Source organism: Perognathus longimembris, chromosome 4, assembly GCF_023159225.1.
Source record: "Perognathus longimembris pacificus isolate PPM17 chromosome 4, ASM2315922v1, whole genome shotgun sequence".
Lineage (NCBI taxonomy): Eukaryota > Metazoa > Chordata > Mammalia > Rodentia > Heteromyidae > Perognathus > Perognathus longimembris.
In genome coordinates, this window is record NC_063164.1 from 81,262,658 (window position 1) to 81,271,638 (window position 8,981).

An 8,981-nucleotide genomic window follows, 5' to 3' on the forward strand; every position below is an offset into this window, starting at 1 on the left:
AAGTCATCAATCCCTAAATTTGGACATTTCACAGTATTGTGCTGAGCAAACACACAGGTCAGCAGCCTTACATTTTGACTTATGGACTGCTGATTAGTAACATCTGGTCAGAGGACAGGGGACAGATAGTCAGGCAACCAACCATGTGATATGTATTGTAGAAAATGCAATGTGCAGCAAGAAGAAATGATACCTAATTCTTTTGAGAGTTACTAGACCATGATATCACACCTTCCTTTCCACAAAAGATAGCCGTAAAACTCTTTTTGTTTTGCAACTAATATTTGTTAAGTACTATTTGGGATACTGTGTACATATTGTTGTCAGATTAAAAAAGAAAGGTCATTACACTTGTGATCTGAATAAGAGCTGTGTGTTTAAGTGTGTCATTTTTTTTCTGATATGCTTCTGGATTTGGGAAAAAAGAGAAAGATAAGCTTGGAACTATGTTGTAGGAGTATTTCTGTGTAGAATTTGGAGGCTTGGATGCTTTGGGAAGTGATAGTACAATCTGGTGAAAGAACATAAAGAAGAACAAAAATAATTGCACAAGACAAAGAAGTGGAGTGCCCAGAGGCACTATTTAAGTCGCCTGAGAAACAATTCACAGAATGGAAGGGAAATCCAGAGATTAGGTGATAGACTAGTTTGGTCAGCTGTCCTGGAAAGCCATTCAACATGTTCATTCAAGCTATAGCTTGTCTATCTATTCAATCCTGTGTCAGACATGTGAGTAAAAATGCTATTTTGTGTTTTCCAAGGTGGTAACAGGGCTTTGCTCTATGAACCTCACATCCTTGTTTTACTGCTTTACTGCTGCTAAGGTATTGCCTTCATCCACATCATCCAGCATAGTGCACACTGATTCTGGTGAGAGAATGGAGGAAGGAATTAAGAAGGAGAAGTAAAAGCAAAGGCTCTATGTCTGATGTTCCTTAAAGTAGGTTTCTTCAAAAACAGTAGGTTTCTCAGTGAAATTTCTGATTGTATCTTACTGATCGTATGTTAACATATGGCCATGCTTTCCTACAAGGAAGACTGAAAACTATCATATATATTCAAGGATCCATATATTTAATGAAAAATTCAAATTATTACTGAAGACAAGTAGGAGGTGGTCTCTCCACACCTAGGCAATGGTATCATTGGGAAAACCATGCTTTCCTTAAACATCCATCTGATAGAAATCACTGAAGCACAGTGTACTTAGAAAAGAGTAAGAGCTATAAGAAAATCACATAGCTTGTCGATAAATAGCAAAAGAGTACATTTATTTTCTTATGGTAAATTATAAGAATTTTGATCTCTTAACCACTTACTTGGGAAAAATACCTCCAAATATTGATGGGAGTTTCTCTAAATATGTCTTCCATTCCCAGAAAAGTGTGAAAATATTAATAAGCAACTTGTTTCCAGTAACCTGGTACTTCTTTTTTCAGAACAGAAAGTCATGTCTCTTGAGAGGAGATACTATACCACTCTTTCTGTGACCCGTTGGCACTCTCAATGGATCAAGAAATCATTGAAATCCCTGTATTCCTCCTGCTATAGATTGCAGTTGTTTTGGTTTAGCAACAACAGTGTTACAAGTGGTGAGATATTTCCATCCAGATATTTCCCCTCTGCTCTAGTACATAGCTACATTCATAACACTCAAATCAATTGTGCTAGTGGAACTTTCAGTGTGTGTGTGTGTACTAGTACTGTCATCTGCTTTGATGTGCAGATATGCAACACTTAGCCTTGCCTTCAAATTCCATCTACTTCTATAATTGAAGTCCCTCCTGGTCCCTGATTGTTCTTAGTTACAATCTGCTTTTACCTTACTATCATTAGCTCATTGCCTTGTTTAATTATCTTTGAACATCAATATAAAAACATGTCATGGACTCCTAGGTTTAATCCCCATTTTTCATTAGTCTTATTTATTATTCATTTATTTTCATAGTTACAGGCCTGAAAGCAAGTTACTCACCTACCAGTATTCCACTATGAAACAAATGCCATAGGCCTGTTGGGAAAGGCATGCTAGAAGTGAAATCCATTCCCTGTCCTGTCACACCTGAAAAGAGAGAGGAGAAAATAGAGTCTAAGGGGTTAGGGAACTATGATATGTAAGGGTGTGGTTTTCTGTACCTTTCTAGTGAAAGAAAGATCTGGATGGGTGGTCACATGTAGATAACATATTGGAGAGATATTTTTAATAGGGGCTGATCATGCATAATAAAGGAAAACATCACCAGAAATGAATGAGTACTTATTTCAGAAAGTAGGAAGAATCTCCGAGTCCAAGTTCCCTTCTCTTCCCTCCTTCCAAAAATGCCAGTAGCAGCAATGAACTTTTTTATCCAAAGTATTATAATGATTGTAATTCTTAATTAGATAAGTTTTAACATAATTCCTAAAGAAATGACAGTTTATTTGTGATTTAAAAATATGCAGTTAATTAACTACTTTCAGATACATAAGCTGTGTTTCAGGAGGGATGTTAGACTTTCTCCATACGCTCCATGTTTTCACATGCTAGTGTAATGTAGATGTCTTGAATATTTATAATTTTAACCTTTTAATTGGTAAAGAAGTTAATTACCTTATTGCCTGCACATAATCTCATCACTATTTCCACATTGGTGGACATGAGAACCTACCCTTTGTTCGTGGATTATAGAAGGATGGGAAGAATGAGCAGCAGCACAAGGTAGCCATGAACACCATCACTACAACTGGAGAGGATGTCTTAAGAACAGATGGCAGAGCAGCAGGAATATATATTGGTTAGATTTTTTCACATCTGAGTTCAGTTCTTGGAGAACTGGCTCCAAGAAGAGCAACTATAATCAAGGTATCAGAATTATCACCCTTGAGGAGAATTACAAAGAAGAAAACAAAAGCCAGATCTTTAAGGGCACAATGAAAGGCAATCAAACATATAGAATAAAGTAGAAAAAATTGTTGCAATTCCAACTGCTACATTTAAATTTTGAAGAAAAAAAATCATGAACCAAATTTTGTCTGTGAGTACTTCATAGATTCTACAGGTAGTGATGAATAACAGAGAATTGCACTTAATTGTGATTCCATTTTGCTTGACTGTAGTCATTCAATATTCACTGATAATCATAAGAACCCCTCTGACTTAAAGTAGAACACATTATCTTGTGCGTCTCTTCCTGCCAGATGATTGCCCAGTGGTATTGAGAAATAAAAGTCTCCTCATTGAATGCTGTGGCAGCTGTTCGGTGTGCACGCTTTCTTCGCCAGCAGAACCGGGCCTACACGCTAGCAACCATGTCGAAGGGACCTGCAGTTGGCATTGATCTTGGCACCACCTACTCCTGTGTGGGTGTCTTCCAACATGGCAAAGTGGAGATCATTGTCAACGATCAGGGCAACAGAACCACGCCAAGCTACGTTGCCTTCACAGACACCAAACGTTTAATCGGCAATGCCGCAAAAAACCAGGTGGCAATAAACCCCACCAACACCGTTTTTGATGCCAAACGTCTGATTGGACGTAGATTTGATGATGCTGTTGTCCAATCTGACATGAAGCACTGGCCCTTCATGGTGGTGAATGATGCAGGCCGGCCCAAGGTCCAAGTCGAATACAAAGGCGAGTCGAAAAGCTTCTATCCAGAGGAAGTCTCCTCTATGGTTCTCACAAAGATGAAGGAAATTGCAGTAGCCTATCTTGGGAAGACTGTCACCAACGCTGTCAGCGCCAGGCAACAAAAGATGCTGGAACAACTGCTGGTCTGAATGTACTGAGAATTACCAATGAGCCAACTGCTGCTGCTATTGCTTATGGCTTAGACAAGAAGGTTGCAGCTGAAAGAAACGTGCTGATCTTTGATTTAGGAGGTGGCACTTTTGATGTGTCACTCCTCACCGTTGAGGATGGGATCTTTGAGGTCAAATCTACAGCAGGAGACACCCACTTGGGTGGAGAAGACTTTGACAACAGCATGGTCAACCATTTCTTTGCCGAATTCAAATGCAAGCATAAGAAGGACATCAGTGAGAACAAAAGAGCTGTCCGCCATCTTCGTACTGCTTGTGTGCACTAAGCGCACCCTCTCCTCCAGCACCAGTATCGAGATTGACTCCCTTTATAAAGGCATTGACTTCTATACCTCCAGGCCAGTGTTGAGATTGACTCTCTTTATGAAGGCATTGACTTCTATACCTCTATTATCCGTGCTCGATTTGAAGAGTTGAATGCTGACCTGTTCCGGGGCACTCTGGATCCTGTAGAAAAAGCCCTTCGCGATGCCAAACTAGACAAGTCACAGATTCATGACATTGTCTTGGTTGGTGGTTCCACCCATATTCCCACGATCCAGAAGCTTCTACAAGACTTCTTCAACGAGAAAGAGCTGAATAAGAGCATTAACCCAGATGAAGCTGTTGCATATGGTGCAACTGTCTAGGCAGCCATTCTATCTGGAGACAAATCTGAAAATGTTCAAGATTTGCTGCTATTGGATGTCACCCCTCTGTCCCTGGGTATTGAGACTGCTGGTGGAATCATGACTGTACTCATCAAACGCAATACCACCATTCTTACCAAACAGACTCAGACCTTTACCACCTACTCTGACAACCAGCCCGGTGTGCTCATTCAGGTATATGAAGGTGAACTGGCCATGACCAAGGATAACAACCTGCTTGGAAAGTTTGAACTCACAAGCATACCTCCTGCACCAAGAGGTGTTCCTTAGATTGAGGTCACTTTTGACATTGATGCCAATGGCATCCTCAACGTCTCTGCTGTAGATAAAAGCACAGGAAAGGAGAACAAGATCACAATCACCAATGACAAGGGTCATCTTAACAAGGAGGATATTGAATGCATGGTTCAGAAAGCTGAGAAATACAAAGCTGAAGATGAGAAACAGAGGGATAAGTTATCATCTAAGAATTCCCCGGAATCTTGGGCATTCAACATGAAAGCATCTGCTGAAGATGAGAAGCTTCAGGGCAAGATCAATGATGAGGACAAACAGAAGATCCTTGACAAGTGCAATGAGATCATCAATTGGTTGGATAAGAATCAGACTGCAGAAAAGGAAGAAGCAGAAGGAGCTGGAGAAAGTGTGCAACCCTATCATCACCAAGCAGTACCAGAGTGCAGGCAGCATGCCAGGAGGAATGCCTGGTGGCTTCCCTGGAGTGGGGGGTGGGGCTTCCTCTGGGCCCACCATTGAAGAGGTTGACTAAGGCAACCCAAATACACATGTAGCATTGTTCCACACAATAAAAGATTTAAAGACCCAAATTTAGCAACTTCTATGGCAGTTTTTAAAAGTTGAGCTGCTGTAGTGAATTACTGGGCATTCTCAATACTTGAATATGGAACATATACACAGGGAAAAACATTATCATTGTACTTTATAAAGCACCGTATTGTAAGTGGAAAATGCAATGTCTTAAATAAATATATTTAAAATTGGCAAAAAAAGAATTAAAAGTCTAATTTGTATAAGAAATTTGTTTCAGACCATGCTAAATGCTTCACACATATTGTCTCATTTCATTTTTAAATATTAAAAACTATCCGCATAATTAGTTTTTTGTTTTCTTGTTTTTGTAGCTCAGGGCATGACACTGTCCCTGCCTTCTTTATGCTCAAGGCTAGCACTCTACCAACTTGAGCCACAGTGCCACTTCTGGCCTTTTCTATATATGTGGTGCTGAGGAATTGAACCTAGGCCTTCATGTATAGGAAGCAAGCACTCTTGCTACTAGGCCATATTCCCAGCCCCCCATCTGCATAATTATCAAACTGATAAAAGAACTTGGTTTGGGTCTGTCTCTCTGGAAAGAGCCTAGCACTTGAGATTTCTCTATATAAAAATATATAAGTCTCCCCTAAAAATGTGGGTGCACAGCTCTTCCTCTATCTCCTTCACAATCATGTATTTAGAAAATTGTTAGAGCTGAATGCCAGTGGCTCAAACTTATAACCTGCACAACTCAGGAGGTTGAGATGTTAGGATTACAGTTTCAAGCCAGTTTAGACAGATTAAATCCAAAAGCTTCTTCTCTATGTTCATTTGCTAGTTAATTGAGCACAAAGGTTCATGTGCAAACCTTGAGTGAAAGGACAGTGCCCTGGCATCTGAGTTCAAGCCTTGATGTTGGCACGCACGCATGCACACACACACACACACACACACACACACACACACACTTGTTTGTTTGACATAAGACAGTTTTAAGACTCCCTTCCATGTAGATTTTACCTCATTAATTTTTTTCAGTGGGAGTTCTTAGTACAACCATGATGTGAAGAATCAATGGATTAGAGAAGATAGAGTGTAATATGTAATGATGGATATAGTCCTCATCTTCCAATTGATCTGTCAACATAGCTCTTCATTATGTTATGTGTATCCTTAAGAAATCACTCATCTTCTGTTAATAATTTTAATGATTTTGTCTATAATTTATTATTATTATTGTAAAGGTGATGTACAGAGGGGTTACAGTTACATAAGTAAGGCAATGAGTAAAGTTCTGGTCAAAAAAATTGTTTCCCCTTCCTACATTTTCTCCCACTTTCCCTTCCATCCCATGACTTCCCTCTCCCCCACAAATTGTGAAGTTCAGTTCCAACATATTGTCTTGTGAGTATGGCTGTTGCATTGGTTCGGCCTTTTTCTTTGTCTTACCATTTCTATGATTCCCCTTCCTATTCCCAAGTCAAATAAACTTATATACAAGACAAAGTGTACTAAAATGCAAAACAGTGACAACACCAAAGGAAAAATTATTAAAGAAAGGGAAATAACTGAAAACATTGCACTAGAAACAAAATAAATAAAAAAAATTCTTGTTCCCTATCTTGTAATTCATTTTTTTATCATAATTTTATATAGGCATATGTGCATAGCTATTGAACGATTATGATCCTCTCGTTCATCTTTTCTAATTCATAGTTTCCTCATCTGTAAAACTGAGATAAGAAATAAAATATTGAATATTAAATGAAATTATAGGCTTAAAGAGATATGCTCCTTGCTGTATGAAACTTAAAGACCAGGAGAAGACTATAAACCAACTGGAAGAAGCAATAAAACTAAACAGAAATTATGCATACAAAATATAACAAGTTATACTACATTTTCCCAGAAATGACTTTATTTGAGACATAATGAAACAAAGTATAAAGTCTGTTACTAGTAGCTCATGCCTTTAATCCTGGCTACTAAGGAGCCTGAGATTAGAGGATCATGGTTCAAAGCCAGTCCTGGCAGAAAAGTTTGTGTGAGACTTATGTCAAATCAACCAACAAAAAGTGGGAATTGGAGCTATGGTTCAAGCAGAAGAATGTGAGGCTCAAGTGGAGAAAGTGAGTCAAGATTGTGAGGCCTGGAATTCAAAACAACAACAACAAAAAACAACAAAACAAGAGAATGTGATGTAGTTGTACTCATACTTTATCTTTGATGTAATGGGATAACTTGGAGATTTTTACTTTCAATTGTTTGAAAGTAAACCAATCATTGGGAATCTTTAGGGAATGGATTAGGAGTGGAAGAAGAGAAAAAACAAGTGAGTGCTGGGCAATTAGATAAGCAGTGAAAGTGAAAAAGAAAAAGTGGGGTTGACAGCTTAAGTAGTATTTCAGAAGTTGTTTGGATGGACCCATGGAATAAATTAGATGCAGGAATTAAGGAAAAGCACCAATATAACAACAGGGAATCTCAGATTTCTGGCTTATCCAGTTGAGATTGAACTATTGAGAGAAGGAGAAGTTTAATGTGGAGGAGAAATGATCCAACAGATATGCAGAATAGCTACGTGGGGGCTTAAACAATGGGGCAGGAAAGTGTAGAGAAAAGGCTGGAAAATGATACTAAAGGAAACCCAGCATTGGAAAGTAGAGGAAATATTTTTTTTTAAAGAAATAAGATTAAGAATGACAGACAGAGAGATAATGGAATTTATTTTCTGTATGACTCATTTTCATACCTCAAGAAAAAGTTTAAATTCTTACTATTTCTTATTTAGTTACATTGTACTTTTCTAAGGAGATGAATTTTTCTGAATAATAATCACAATACTTCCTACACTAGAGACACATTGCCAAAGTCCAGGGAATACTTGTGATTGATGTTTATTAAAGAGTGATAATTTCTTTTTTTTTGGCCAGTCCTGGGCCTTGGACTCAGGGCCTGAGCACTGTCCCTGGCTTCTTCCCGCTCAAGGCTAGCACTCTGCCACTTGAGCCACAGCGCCGCTTCTGGCCATTTTCTGTATATGTGGTGCTGGGGAATCGAACCTAGGGCCTCGTGTATCCGAGGCAGGCACTCTTGCCGCTAGGCTATATCCCCAACCCCATAAAATTTTTAAAAATCTAACTTACATTAAGACATTAGAAGTTATCTTACTTTCCATATCAATTTCCCATCTTTAGTTACCATACCCATCCCTTTTTCATAATAGAAATGGAAACTTTTCTTAGTAAAACCATTTTCTTCCTTACCTGCTTAAATCAGATATCTTATTTGTTAGTAGATTAAGGCCATTCAATTGCAATAAAGACTCTAAATCAGAGGTTGACAAAATAGGTAAGTATCTGATTATGTTTTTGGACCTATTCAATGGCTAATCAAAATCATAATCTTTTCTTGATTACATTTAAGAAGGGTAACACTTCAGTTTTGTATCAGTTAATCACAAAACCAGAAAACCTATTAAAATACTTCATAGCCTTTATACCACCTGCCCACAGGTACAATAATTACTGCAAGGCAAGAAGAGTGGTGAGTAAGATTAATTCTAAGAATATATTAGTTTTAATATTTAGTTGTTACGATTGTTGAGACAGAGATTTGAGGAATAAAAGGAGTTTAGTGGAATATGATACTTATGTTTAAGTGTAAAGCATATAGGTAGTTGTACTTACTATGTAACTATGGTGTATTCTTACCTGTTTTATAAAAAAAAAAATGATTAGTTTTGGGAGCTAGACA

General features: G+C 38.2%; 1 pseudogene across 1 annotated transcript; it reads left to right on the forward strand.

Annotated features, from left to right (window-relative positions):
• Nucleotides 1–3,231: 3,231 nt before the first annotated feature.
• On the forward strand, nt 3,232–5,461 carry LOC125350722 (annotated as a pseudogene). The gene has a single exon (XR_007210803.1). The product of XR_007210803.1 is annotated as a heat shock cognate 71 kDa protein-like (transcript).
• The last annotated feature ends 3,520 nt before the right edge of the window (nt 5,462–8,981 follow it).